This window comes from Protopterus annectens, chromosome 15.part0 (genome assembly GCF_019279795.1).
Source record: "Protopterus annectens isolate FY-2018-M chromosome 15.part0, PAN1.0, whole genome shotgun sequence".
NCBI classification, from domain to species: domain Eukaryota; kingdom Metazoa; phylum Chordata; order Ceratodontiformes; family Protopteridae; genus Protopterus; species Protopterus annectens.
The window spans coordinates 600,253,348-600,268,948 of record NC_056749.1 but is presented as its reverse complement, the minus strand read 5'-3'; the positions used below and the strand labels follow the sequence as shown (position 1 = coordinate 600,268,948).

Sequence of the window (15,601 nt, the reverse complement as noted above, 5' to 3'; positions counted from 1 at the left end):
CCCGTGTTTGTACATCCATTGACTTGACAGTGTGGCCATATCCTGCTGTGGATATACCTCGCAGCTGTACAGATTCACACAGGTTACCCAGAGGCAGGGGTCATAATTCTGGGCATTACCCCTTCACATTGTGGTTTATGAGCAGATTTGTAGCCACTCATTCCTGTATTTGCAAGCAGTGATAGTATATGTACAAGGCTGAGTTTCAGACTTCACACATTCCATGCCGCCCATGCTTCTACCCCCTCCTCTATTATTCTGTCCTCTTCCAAACATTATGCAAACATTACCTGATAAGTTCCCTATAGTTATCACCTCATCTCAGCAGTAATTTGGTGTTGGTCCACAGTTCATGCAGTAGGACATAGTGGACATGTTACTGGGATTTGTCCACATGGCCTTGCCTTTTTGTTCTGTGGACTGTGTTGTGTTGTTATTTAGGAGTCCATGACATAACATACATTGGCAGTACAGGTGAGACACAGGCCTTTGGCAGAGGACTGTAGACCATTTGGTAGTGATGCAGGGCAGCTGTAGCAGGCTGTTGCATTGTGTCACTCCTACAGTCCCAGACTGCAGTACACTATATTCCCCTGGGGTGACAGGGTAGGTGTGCAAGGTGTTAATGCCAATACTTTCTGTCATTATTAATCCAGTGGTGTGGATGCTGACAGGGTGCTGCTTATAGCTAGGGACACACCTGCATGGGACATCTGTTCTGCATGCTGCATTCTTTGACTATTGCCATACAGAGGTGGGGGTCATATTGTACTCATTCCCAACAGCAGGGATAAGATCAGAGAGGTACATGTGGGTGATGGTGAGGTGAGCTGGGTGCAGATATGCATGGGGAATTCCACTTATGCTGGCTTGTGCAGGGACATCAGCTGTTTCTCAATACTTCATACCTGTGACTTTTGTGGTCTGCCAGTGTTTGGCCAGACGACATCGGTATTCCCTACTACAACCCCAGCTAATGTGCTGTTAACATGTATGTACAATTCCAAAGTTGTGTCCATCTGACAGTAACATATTATACACTGTCTGTCTGGGGTGCCTCCTCCTTTGTACTGTCTGTATGTTTGGGCCCACATTCATGCCATGTCCATGTTTCAGATGATGACGCATATTACTTCCAAACATTTACTATGGCTTACTGCTGGAATGTGTTTTGCTGGGATGCATTGGTTTTGGCACTGCAGTTGTGAGAACTTGGCCCTGTCATCGGCAGTACTGGCCAGTGGCCAATAGGACAAACCTCACTATGCCTTCATACTGACCACTCTCACACAATATACAACACACACCAACCTAACACATGCAGCTCTGAATATTGTACACATGCTACAATCTATCCTGCTACTTTGGCCAGCTCAGGTAATCTGTGCTCCACTGTTGTTATACCTACATGTGTAATTCTACATGTTACTAAATTTCTACATAGGATCTGGGGGGGGGGGGGTACAGCTGACACTTGTACACATTTGCTATGACTGTACTGGTATTTCAGGTACTCCATTTCATTCTGTATTCTGACCTATCATGCTGACTAGAGGCATATCATTGTACTATAGGTCTTAGGTTTAATTGACCTCCATTTCAGTTTCTGACTTCTTACCCTTCAGAACTAACATACCACTGCCTGACCTGTTGTAGCTTGTCTGTGTAGGTCTGAAGGGGGGATCTTCTCCATTGCCATCAATCAGAGGCCTGAGCACAGCCTTTATTTGTGTTTGTCTATGCTTGTCCTGCTGGCTGAGACTGTTGTTGAGTATGTGAGCCTCCCTGACTGGCATGTGTGTGTCCTATGGACACACATGTGGCACACCACATTTCCTGCAGTGAGTTTTCTCACCTTGTCTAGTACTGTCTACTATGGTGACACCAGTATTTGTTACAGATCTCATGCTGCCACTATAGGTGTCTACTATCTGCTGGCATCCTATTCAACCTCCCGATTCCCTTGCATGCTCACATCCATACCGTAGATACAAGTAACAAAACATACTACTCCATTTGGCAATTGATAGGGAGAGTGACTTACCTTGTGCCTGTGCCAGTATTGAGGATGGTGCTGGAGGGTTGACTATGTACGATGCACATAGTACACTCCCTATACATGGTTAAGCACAGGTAGTGTCATAGGTTCATAGGTTCATAGGTTAGTACTAGGCTTACTGCCCTTAGACGAGCCATTTTAAGCCTAGCCAATTATCCCCTGTGAGATTCAAACCCTGTACCTTGTGTTTGTAAGGCAAACACCTCAAACATTAGGCCACCCTCCCAACCCCATCTCAGTATACCCAAAACATATGTTTGGCATCCCTTTTACTGTATGTGTGAGTCCAAGAGAGGTGTCATTCCCTGGGTTCCTACCGTGTCAGCGTATGTGCTATGCGTTGCCTCTTTGCCATGGCCTGGGGATACTGGGCATGCCTACTTCTGCCTACTGGGGCAGGCTCATGTTGTTCCTCCTTTGAGTCACTCTGTGCCTGTGCAGGCCTTGGCAATGGTGGGGGGCTGTGTAGGCCTGCCCCATGCTGCAGCTGTTTCTACAGGATCATATTGTGTAGCATGGCACATACAATGACAATTTGGGTACATGTAGCTGGTGAGTACTGCAAGGCTCCACCAGATGTGTCCATGCACTGGAACCGTGACTTCAGCATCCCAAACACACGCTTTATTATGATTCTGGTCTGTGCGTGTGCCTCATTATGGAGTTCTTGTTCGGATGTGTGTGCATTTCTGATGGGCATCATCAGCCACGGCTCCAGTGCGTAACCAACATCCCCCACTGGGTGGCCATAAGGGATGTCCCCCTTGGCAAATCTCTGGTACAGCTGCATCATATGCCAGATATGGGAGTTGTGATAGCTTCTAGGGCAGCCAGCACACACATTCATTATAATGCCCTGGGCATCACACACGACCTGGCAGTTGATGGAGGGGAAGCCCTTGCAGTTGATGTAGACCCTACCCCGCTCATCGGGTGGTGCATTGATGCATATGTGCATGCAGTCTATAGCACCCACTACCTCAGGGTATCCTGTTATTTGGTGAAAGAGATGCATATTGCTGGTCACCACCTAATGGCTGTTGTGGAAATATATGTGCTCACTGACATGTGCTGACATGGCATCTAGGAACTGGTGGAGTACCCTGGATGCTGATGTCTGTGAGATCCCCATGATCTCCTCAGTTGGCCTTTGGAAGGTATCTGTGGCTAGTATTCTTAGGCCTACACATACCTTGGTATCCACTGGGATGGGTTCCCCTCTGTTGGTTTTGTGTGTGAGGTGTGGCTGGCACAGCTCAACAGTTTGCTGTAGGAGGTCCCTGTCCACACTATAGCGCTCCACTATCTCCAGCTCATGTAGCCCCTGGGTCGGTGCACTCTTCTCCTTCTCCTCACTGTGGGTTGGTCATCAGCATTCTCATCCTCACCACCCTCAGCCTCTTACACATGTTGGTTTATGATAGCTGCTTCAGCAGCTGTCATTTTGTTGCTTTTGTTTGGTAAAATTTCCCTGCTTGTGTACACCGGTGGTGTAGATTTTGTGGGAAAAACAGAGGGAAAGTTGTTTGCATAGTTTATAGTGGTGTGCTGGGCTGGGCTGCTGCCTGTGTAATTGGCTGATTCTGATACATTTCATCTACCAGCTATGCTAGCTTTCCTTGATTACCTTCCTCCTACTGCTGTTTTTCCTTCCCATTGCCTTCCTGTTTAAGCCCAGGGACGTGCCGCGCAAACAGCGTGCTCAGATGTGCACGGAGCTGCTATTTCCTGGTTTACTTTTTTTTCTTTAAAACACGGTGCGTGGTGTGCACACCTGTTTAGGCAATGTAAAGTGTGCTTGGCAGCTTCAGACACACCCCCTTGCTTAGCTCTGCTAAGCTAAGGGCATACCCGAGCCACAGGGCTCCAATAAGCTTACAGTATACCTAACACACCCCTCTATGATGTCAGCTAGCTCTTAGGCTTGCACCATGGTCTTCCTGCAACCGACGGTTGGGCGCAAGCTAGCCATGAGGGGGGGAGAATCTGTGATTCAGTATCATTCCCCTCATTTGCATAGGATTGCCTGCTAATGCCTAGTTACAAGTCTGACACTGAGCCTTCCCCCTTAGCAACCACTATTTCCTGGCCACGTTGTCTTCTGCCTGCCATAGAGTATAATGGCAAAATTGTGATTCTGGATAGAATGCTTATTTCAATTTTTTTTTTTTATTTTCAGTCTGATCCCATTTGTGGGCAGCTGCCCTACACTTAAACAGCTGAAATTGGCTAAAAAAAAATAACAGTTATTTTTTTTTTTATTTTTGCAACTGTTTTCCATGCCAATGGCCATATATTTGGCCATTGGCATGCTTTCCACATTATATACATCCTTTATTTGGAGCTGTCATGGCTCCATTTTGTAGTTTGCAGAAATGTACTCGGTTACTAACCAGCCAGCTTACTGCCAGCTTCCTGGATCGCAACTTCACCTCATTTGCATGGTTTTCATCTGCAAATGGAGTAATTTGCATACAGGAGCTGTGTCCGTGCAGGAATAGGGCAGGAGCGCTCGTGCACATCCCGGGAGCTTATTACTGAATCGCATGGCAGCCATATTGCCTCCAGCAGCTCCTGCATGCCGTATAGAGCTTGCTGAATTCTGGGGTATGTATTTAGGTGTGCGGATTAAAAGGGATTCTGCTATGGCAGCTAAGGATATGTGAGAACACACTAAATAAAAGATAACACAAAAACTGAAAATCTGGCAGCTCTTGACTATGGATATTAATAGTAAAATACAAGTAGTGAAAAAAATGTTTTTAGTTCCTTAAGTTATATATATATATATATATATAGATATAGATATATATATATATATATATATATATATATATATATATATATATATATATATATATATATATATATATATATACAGATATAGATATAGATATATATATACATATATATGTCAGGCATATTTTTATCAACCTTAAAAGACATTGTGGACAATAGTTTGGGAGGCAAACAGGGCAAGAATTAAGTGGGATTCTCCCCATACAAGGCAGTTTAGGATTACCTGATTTTAAAAAGATATATTAGAGCAACACAGTTAAAGCTCATATACATAATACAAGCAGAAGATTTTAAATCAAAGTGAAAAAGGATGATGATGAAACTGGGTGTGGGGGTAGTTCCAGAAATAAGTCGAGAGAGTAGGACTTTGGATGTAGATCCTTAAGGAGAATAATAACAACCTTCCATAATATATTTATAAACATACAGAAAATATTCTAAGAACTATTCAACCAACATGGAAGTGGAGAAAGCAAAATTTACCAATAGGGATGACTGCAAACAGGTTTTAATTATCATCCACAACTTCTCTGATTTTTAAATGATGTATTTACAACTTCTCTGATTGCTAAACTATGCCTGACATGTATAAAAAAAAACTAAAGGGACTAAAATGGAAAGAGGAAGAAAAAAAATTTACTGTACAAAATTAGCAAACAAACCAAGGTACTGGGAGCAAATACTGAGAAGAGGGTAAAGTCAATAGACTGAAATGAGGTCAGACGTTTGGACTTTAGTCTCAGGCTACAGACTACCTTCCCTACCAGGGAGTAATAGCAGACTATAGACAAAGAGAAAGGGATAGGGGAATCATAAGTGAAACTATGGAGAGTTTATACCAGAGTCTAGAACAGAAGCTGCTGTTAAAAAAGGGATAATAAGTAGGCATATAAAATAATGCATGATAACTATAAGAATCAGTCAGGGGAGGCTAGAAAAGATGTGGAAGAGTGACTGGAAATGGAATTTACAAAACAACAGCAGAATGACATCTGTATGGCTGTCAAGTATGAAACTAAGTCCAGAAGGTTTAGGATTTTTCTTGGAAGTGTTTGCATGGGTATTGTCATAACCCAGGCAGATGTCAGATACTCTCCTTCGGTAGATAGCAAATGCTGGAGGTGTGATGGGAAAGAGAGAGAGAGAGTAACATGGCAAAAGAGGTAGCTGAGTACAGTATATACAAGGATGCATCTAGATGAATATGAGACAAAGGAAGCATCACCACAAGCAAATGTCATACAGGTGGCTAAGTATGCATGCCTATGTCCATCAGCACATGTCATACATGTGGCTAAGCATGCATGCCTATCTCCACCAGTATGTCATACAGGTGGCTAAGCATGCATGCCTATGTCCACCAGCACATGTCATACAGGTGGCTAAGCATGCATGCCTATGTCCACCAGTATGTCATACAGGTGGCTAAGTATGCATGCCTACATCCACCAGCCCATGTCATACAGGTGGCTAAGTATGCATGCCTATGTAGAGACATGCAGAGAGCAACTAAGTGAGCTTTTACACAGCATAATACTTGTCTGATGATGGTCTATGCATAATAGCAGTGCTTTGCTTTTTAAAATTTTTTATTGATTTAACAAATATACAAGACATGCAAAGAAAGGAAAAAATTCAGTATTACATATAATGTCATATGGCATCAAAAGAATATTAAATCACGAGCACAATCTAATGCTATTAAAAAGTTCATTTTCTTGATATTTTAATAACATTTCAGGATTATCACAACAACTAGGTGTCTTATTTATTATTTACAGACCTCATTCTAGTCACTTCTTTTTTCAGTTTTACATAAAATTGATGCTAAATTTAAAAATTCTTTAAGCATAGGAGCCAAATTTCTTTTCCAGTTTTTTTTTAATAATTTTCCAAGCTATTAAAAGAAGACTCCAACATATTTTTTGTTGTTTGGCTTTTATAGACAGAAGGTCTAGAATAATCATTAAGAAGTAATTGTAAAAATGATATTTTTTCTAAAAGCAAGAAATTTCAATCTAAAATACAGATTTTTTTGTAGATGTTTAATTAACTACAGGAGATCAAAATGACTCAATTAAAGAAATAAATGAAGAAACTGAAAAATTTCAAGAAATATCATTATTGAAATTTAATAATAGCAAAACTGAAACTATAGTGGTGACTCAGCAACTAGATAGTAAACTAAAAGATAATTATAAATACAACTTTGAAGGACGAGAAGTAAAATATCTAGGGATTAAAAGTTGAGATATTAAGATTATTAATCACAATTTTGAAAATCTAATTGAATATGTGTTACATGTTATTAAAAACAGTGCTTTTGATGTGCTAGACTGTAATCTATATAAAGTAATATTAATCTCTATAAAGTAATATGATATAGAAGCGTGTAATATGTGCATAAAGTAACATGATATACATACATGCACTGTGTGCATAAAGTAATATGGTGTACATGCATGCACTATGTGCATAAAGTAATGTGATAAATAAGAATGCACTATGTGCATAAAGTAATATGATATACATGCATGCACTATGTGCATAAAGTAATGTGATAAACATGCATGTACAATGTGCATAAAGTAATATGATATACATGCATGCTCTATACGCATGAAGTGATTTAGTATACATGCATGCACTGTGTGCATAAAGTAATATGATATACAAGCAATATAACAAACATGCATGCACTAAGCATAAAGTAATATATACAAGCATATTACTTTATATATGTATATGATATTATTTCATGGCCATAATAATATGATATACAAGCATGCACTATGTACATAAAGTAATACGATATACATGCATACACTATGTGCATAAAGTAATATGACATTCAAGCATGCACTATGTGCATAAAGTATTATCATATACAAGCAAATAATATGATATACAAACATGCACTATGAGCATAAAGTAATATATACAAGCATGCACTATGTGCATAAAGTAATATTGTATACAAGCATATTACTTTATGCACATAGTAATATGATATACAAGCATGCACTATGTTCATAAAGTAATATGGTATACATGCATGCCATGTGTGTGTAAAGTAATATGGTATACAAGCATGTACAATGTGCATAATTTGATATGGTATACATGCATGCACTATGTGCATAAAGTAGTATGATATACATGCATACACTATGAGCATAAAGTAATATGATATACAAGGATGCAAGGTGTGCCTAAAGTAACTTGATATACCAGCATGCATTATGTACATAAAGTAATATGATATACAAGTATGTACTGTGTGCATAAAGTAATATGATATACAGACATGCACTGTATGCATAAAGGAATAGGATATACATGTATGCACTGTGTGTGGTGTAATATTTATTTAATATTTGTTTACTGGGAAAGTCTGCCTGGACACAGGTCCTTTTTCAGTGGAGGCCCAGGGAGAAAAGCTCCAACAATTAAACAGACACACATTATAGAAATTAACAAATTATAAGTCATAATTAACCAGAAGAGACGTACATTAGCAATGTTAACAAATGAAGACATGAAAGGGTTTTACAGTAATATACAAATTCAAAACTAGCATATAGTTGCGTGAATACAGTATTTTAGACTAAATATTTACATAACTTGAGGTTCTTGAGTATACACATATAGGGAAGGAGGAATATATCATATACAAGCAAATAATATGATATACAAGCATGCACCATGTACATAAAGAAATATATATAAGCATGCACTATGTACATAAAGTAATATGATATACATTCATGCACTATGTGCATAAAGTAATATCATATACAAGCAAGTAATATGATATATAAGCATGCACCATGGGCATAAAGTAATATGTACAAGCATGCACTATGTGTATAAAGTAATATCGTATACAAGCATATTACTTTATGCTTGTGTATATCACTTTATGCACATAGTAATATGATATACAAGCATGCACTATGTTCATAAAGTAATATGGTATACATGCATGCACAATGTGCGTAAAGTAATATGATATACATGCATACACTAAGCATAAAGTAATATGATATGCATGTATACATTATATGCATAAAGTAATATGATATACAAGCATGCACTATGTACATAAAGTAATATGATATATATGTATACACTATGAACATAAAGTAATATGATATACATGCATACAGTGTGTGGATAAAGTAATATGTTTGACTTTTTGTAAGCTTCTGAGCCCACCCAAGCCTTTCTGTGTTGGAGGGAATCCTTCTAGCTTTTAGAGTGAGTGAAAAGTACTAGATAGCCTGTCTTCCACAAGAGGAGTGGTTTCTGGCCCATAATTTGTAGTTTAGTAGTTGTTTGGGCAGTTTTTCCATCCCCTTCAACTTTCTGGTTTAAAAGCCCACATTTGCACTTGTTTCCCGCCTTTCCTGTAACTAGTCTAGTCCTGACACAGATTTGCTGTATTCAGGACTGTTTGTAAGCTTCTGAACCCCCCCAAGCCTTTCTGTGTTGGAGGGAAGCCTTCTAGCTTATCAGTGGGAGTAGTAAGCACTAGGTAGCCTATCTACCACAATAGGAGTGGTTTCTGGCCCAGAAATTGTAGTTTATTAAATGGTTGGGCAGTTTTTCCATCCCTTTCAACTTTCTGGTTTAAAAGCCCACGTTTGCATGGGTTTGTGGTTATTTAAGCTCCACTCAGCTGCATCGAGCTGAGGTAAGCTATTACTGGTGCCAGAAAGTCTGCTCTTCAGTTTTTCCCTTAGATCCTGCTAGTTCTTTCTCTCTTGGACTTCAAATAGTCTAATCACTTTGCACTTCAACAGGTTTTTATAGCAATTATTATAGCACACCTAAGAGCCATCAGCACTAGTCATTCTTCACGGAAATAGCTCCAGTACTTAGTAGTTATGACCACCCCTCCTGGCATGATTAAAGGGCAGTTCCCTGTGCTTTCTCCTATTAACCTGGTGCACTTGGGCATTCTGAGACAGTGTAGCAACTGCCTCATGTACACAGACAACCCTCTACTCTTACCTCCCAACATTCAGACTTGTGAGAGATGCACTTATATCACCAAATTGGAAGCTATGCACTCTCCAGCCAAGACCGGACTAGCTGGTCAAGAGGAGAAGGTCAACACCTGCACCACACCACATGGAATACAAAGCCCTCCAGAACACCCACTATCACAGCTCTCACATAAAAACACAAACCACACACCACCTTCATGGAGGCACTCAATAGAAATTTACCCAAACAGCAGAGACCTCCAAGACAGAAATGCATTTGACCAACATACAACAGCACAAACCACAGGAGACATAGCTCACCTCCACAGTGTGCACCTCCCTCAATGTAAGCCCCTAAGGCTAAACACCTTGCCCAATACACTAATCACAGGTGACTCAGTAGTGAGGCACACAGATATCCCACTCACTAGGTTCAGTAAGGAGAAGGTAATGGTCACCTGTCTATCAGGTGCCAGAATCCAACACATAACACACGCACTCAGGTCACTCCACAACAAGAACAAGTATGACTCTGTCATTGTCCATGTGGGTGTGAATGACCTGAGATGCACCTCCCTGGACTACATGAAAAGAGACATGGTGAAGCTCTCATATTATGTGGCCCAGACAGGTATGACACTAGCCCTGAGCAGTATCCTACCATCACCCAGATTGATACCACAGTACAAACAAAAGATGATTGACTTCAACAATTGGCTAAGTTTCTGCTGCCATTCTAGGGGCATCCAGTATCTGCTTGGGATGACATGATTGAGACACCTTGATGCTTTGCAGAGATGGCCTGCATCTGTCACCCCTGGGTTTCTGGGTACTGGCTATGGCTCTTGCTACCCCTATAGTGCCTTTTTTAGACAGAGTTACAAAGACCAAATTACCACCGTAACAGCTATAAATAAATGCGATCTGAGGGTCATGCTGCTCAATGCTAGAAGTCTAAATCTCAAGATACACTCACTCGAAGTACTCCTCAAAATGGAGAACATCAACATGTGTGCTGTAACGGAGACTTGGTTTAAAGCAGCGGAAAGCACCCCTGTGCTACCAGGCTATAACTCATTCCACGCCTTTCGGCCCTGAAACATGGACTGAAGCTCCAAAGGTGGTGGTGTCTCCATATTCATAAAGGATATGCACACCTCCAGACTAGTAGCCCAGCATAATTCATCTGAGATACTTCAGGTACAACTAACATTGGGTAAGACTGCGATCCAGGTCATAGCCTGCTATAGGTCTCCAACCATGTCCCTAGACTCTCACTCCATGTTCCTAAGCACCCTGGAATCTATCAAGGTCTAACCCAACACTCTCATACTAGGAGACTTCAACTACCTCTCCATCAACTGGGAAAACTACTCAAGCACCAATGCACTGGCCCAGTGCTTTCTGGAATTCATCATTTCCAATGCCCTGGACCAGCTAATTCTTACCCCCACAAGAGGAAGCAACATCCTTGACCTGGTTATTACTAACATGGCAAACCATTGCTCTACACCATTAGTCAATTCCTCCCTGGTTAGAGTCGACCACAAACTAATCCCATGGAAATCCACATCTCACCCAAACCCCTCGCAAAGGTATCCACCATGAAAAACCTCTCCAAAGCTGACTTTAGACTCTTAAAAACAGAGGTGGCTAACTTCACAGCACCCATGCCAATGGAAAATAGATGCATGACTGCCAAATCATACACCAATGCACTGTACGAACATGTACATAAATGCATGGGACTAGCCATACCCAACAGAACCAAGACACTCCCCTCCATAAAAAGGAAGCCTGTCTGGTGGTCCCCTGCTATTAATAAACTCTACAATAGAAGGAAGAAACTGTTGCAGAAAAAGGTGAAGTCCCAAGACTGGAAAAATTCCCTGATTAGCCTCAAAAAAAAGTTGAGATCCCTCATCAAAACCTCCAAAGCCAGCTATGAATACAGAATTGTGGCAGACACTAAAAACAACCACAAAGCCTTCTTTAGTTATATCAAGAATCTCCATGGCAATACCCAGATTTGCTCTGAGTTGCTGCACAATGGTACCTTCTATACTGAGCCAACAGATATTGCCAACATACTGGCCAACAGATTCAGTGCCAACCTTACCCCTCTGTCCACCCCGAAAGGACCAATTTTAATACCGGAAGAATGCCAGGCACCCTGCATTACTGCAGCACAGGTTGAAGCTGCACTGTTTAAGGCCAAGAATACAGCTTCCATGTGACCCAGCAATATCCCTGGCTGTGTTCTACATGAATTACAAAGTGAACTGGCACCACCTGTGTGCTCTGTTCATTCACAGCCTCACCTCAGGTGTTGTCCCTACCAAATGGCACACTGCTACAGTCATCCCTCTCCATAAAAGAGAAGTGACTACAGACCCTGTAAATTATTGCCCCATTAGCCTGACGAGTCTGATATGTAAGGTTATGCAGTGTATCAACATGGACCTAATTAACAAAGATAAAGAGAATCTTCTTCTTCTTTCGGCTGCTCCCGTTAGGGGTCGCCACAGCAGATCAACTGTTTCCATTTCCTCCTGTCCTCTGCATCTTGCTCTGTCACACCAACCACCTGCATATCCTCTCTCACCACATCCATAAACCTTATCTTAGGCATTCCTCTTTTCCTGTTACCTGGCAGCATCATCCTTAGCATCTTTTTCTCAATATACTCTGCATCCCTCCTCAGCACATGTCCAAACCAACATCATCTTGCCTCTCTGGCTTTGTCTCCAAACCTTCCAACCTGGGCTGACCCTCTAATATACTTATTCCTAATCCTGTCCATCCTCATCACACCCAGTGCAAATCTTCACATCTTCAACTCTGCCACGTCAAGCTCTGACCCCTGCCTTTTTGTCAATGCCACTGTCTCCAACCCGTATAACATAGCTGGTCTCACTACCCTCTTGTATACCTTCCCTTTCACTCTTACTGGTACTCATCTGTCACAAATCACTCCTGACACTCTTCTCCACCCACTCCATCCTGCCTGTACTCTCTTCTTCACCTCTCTTCCACACTCACCATTACTCTGAACTGTTGATCCCAAGTACTTAAACTCATTCACCTTCACCACCTCTACTCCCTGCATCCTCACCATTCCTCTATCCTTCCTCTCATTGACACACATATCTTCTGTCTTAGTCCTGCTGACCTTCATTCATCTTCTCTGTAGAGCATATCTCCACCTCTCCGGGGTCTCCTCCACCTGTTCCCTACTCTCACTACAGATCACAATGTCATCTGCAAACATCATAGCCCACGGGGACTCCTGTCTGATCTCGTCTGTCAACCTGTCCATCACCATTGCAAATAAGAAAGGGCTCAGAGCTGATCCTTGATGTAATCCCACCTCCACCTTAAACGCATCCGTCACTCCCACTGCAGACCTCACCGCTGTCACACTACCCTCATACATATCTTGTACCACTCTTACATACCTCTCTAACACTCCCAACTTCCTCATACAATACCACAACTCCTCTCTAGGCACCCTGTCATATGCTTTCTCTAAATGCACAAAGACACAATGCAACTCCTTCTGACCTTCTCTGTACTTCTCCATCAACACTCTCAAACAAACATCACAAAGAGAATCTCCAAACTCTAAATCCCACGCAATTTGGTTTTGTGAAAGGTAGATCATACCTGCTCAACCTGGTTGACTTCTTTGAGTCAGTTACCAGAGCAGTGGATGAAGGTAAGGCAGTTCATACAGCCTACCTCGATCTGGCCAAAGCCTTTGATACCACTCCTCACTCAGGAATTATTGATAAACTCACCAATCTATATCTACCCCTATATCACTAGGTGGGTTACAAACTGGCTCACAGATAGAATCCACAGTATGAAAGTAGTGGACTCTAAGCCAGACTGCTGACCAGTCATGAGTGGAGTCCCACAGGGATCGGTCCTGGGTGTTCTTCTGTTTGACAGCTACTTCACAAAAGTCCAGGCCAACACAGAGGGACTCTGGCTAACCAAATTCATAGACGACTGCAAGCTGGAAGCCATTATTAACTCCCCAGGTGATGCAGACATCCTACCGAAAGGCCTCTGAGACCAATGACTGGTGTCAAAACCATGGCCTTAAGCTTAATGCCAAAAAATGCGCCATCATCCCCTTCGGGAAAAAACTTCATTCCCACTAATTACCACATCGATGGGAGCCCACTGAACACTGAAGGCGTTATAAGAGATCTGAGGACAATGGTTGACAGCAAACTCTCCTTCGACCACCACATTGCCACTGTGGTCAGAAAGTCCTTCTATGTGGCACATCTCATTACCAAGTGTTTTGCATCCAGGAAGAAAGTGGTCATCATTTCTCTCTACTCTTCCCTCATTAGACCAGTCATAGAGTATAATGCCCCATTTGGCATGTATCTCACTAGACACTTGCCAACAGCTGGAGAGGCCACAAAAGTACCTCACAAAGAGGATCCTCAGCCTTAAATACATGTCCTACATGGACAGACTCAAAAAACTCCAGTTATTCTCTCTCATATCGTCTACTAAGAGGCGATCTCTGCTTGACTTACAAAGCCATGTCTAATCCAGCTCTGTTAGAAATGCTACATCTAAAGAAATCCCAATCCCTCCGCATCACACATTCCAGAGACCTCAACCTCATTACCACAATCAACAGAACATGCCGGAGGGACAGGTTCATAACCCAGAGACTGCCGATCCTCTGGAATAGACTTCCCATACATGTCAAGCAGAACACCTCACTAGCCCTCTTCAAGAGAAATGTCACTCCAGTGGCTCTACTTGATAGAGGCACTGGGAACTAACAACAGGCGGCACATTGCCAGGGCACCTCTATGGGCTAGGCTTGTAAAGGCCCAGGGCCATTAGCCTAGTACACACCTATGAACCTATATACAAGCATGCACTGTGTGCCTAAAGTAACATGATATACAGACATGCACTATGTACATAAAGTAATATGATATACAAGCATGCACTGTATGCATAAAGTAATATGATATATATATGCATACACTATGTGCATAAAGTAATATGATATACAAGCATGCACTATGTACATAAAGTAATATGATATGCAAGCATGTGCTATGTACATAAAGTAATATGATATACATGCATATACTATGAGCAAAAAGTAATATGATATACATGCATACAGTGTGTGCATAAAGTAATATGATATAAAAGCATGCACTGTGTGCCTAAAGTAACATGATATACAAACATGCATTATGTACATAACGTAATATGATATACAAGCATGCATTATGTACATAAAGTATATCTGATATACATGCAGGCACTCACTGCTACATTTTCAGTATGTAACATTGTTTCACGTATTTAGCTGATATTCATTGTAAAGTATACATCAAATACAGGATTGTTGGATGAAGTTTCAGGTAAAGTAATATTACTTAAAACTTGTGTAGTGATCTGTTGCATGCAGAATTGGGAGGATTGTAAGTAATGCTTCCTGCTCAGAACTGTAGAGCCCACTGCTGTTGTGTGAAACACTGTCTTCACAAGTGTGACACATGCATTGCTACTGGAATGAAGATTAGATCCTGTCCTGTCACTGATTTGGTGCTAGGGGATAGCATTATCTGTTACTCTTTCCCAGTGCAATGTTAAATGCCTTTGTCGGTAGGCAGTGACTAGAACTCCTTTCCCTGGCCTGACACATAAAGGAATTCTCTTTTTTATATCTGTGTGTGTGTGTGTGTGTGTGTGTGTGTGT

At 41.4% G+C, this 15,601-nt stretch overlaps 1 protein-coding gene across 2 annotated transcripts in view; it reads left to right on the top strand.

Annotated features, from left to right (window-relative positions):
* The window catches only part of LOC122789943 (arf-GAP with Rho-GAP domain, ANK repeat and PH domain-containing protein 1-like), a 1,460,469-nt gene that overhangs the window by 850,956 nt on the left and 593,912 nt on the right, over positions 1-15,601 (top strand). The gene's annotated exons all lie outside the window — the stretch shown is intronic.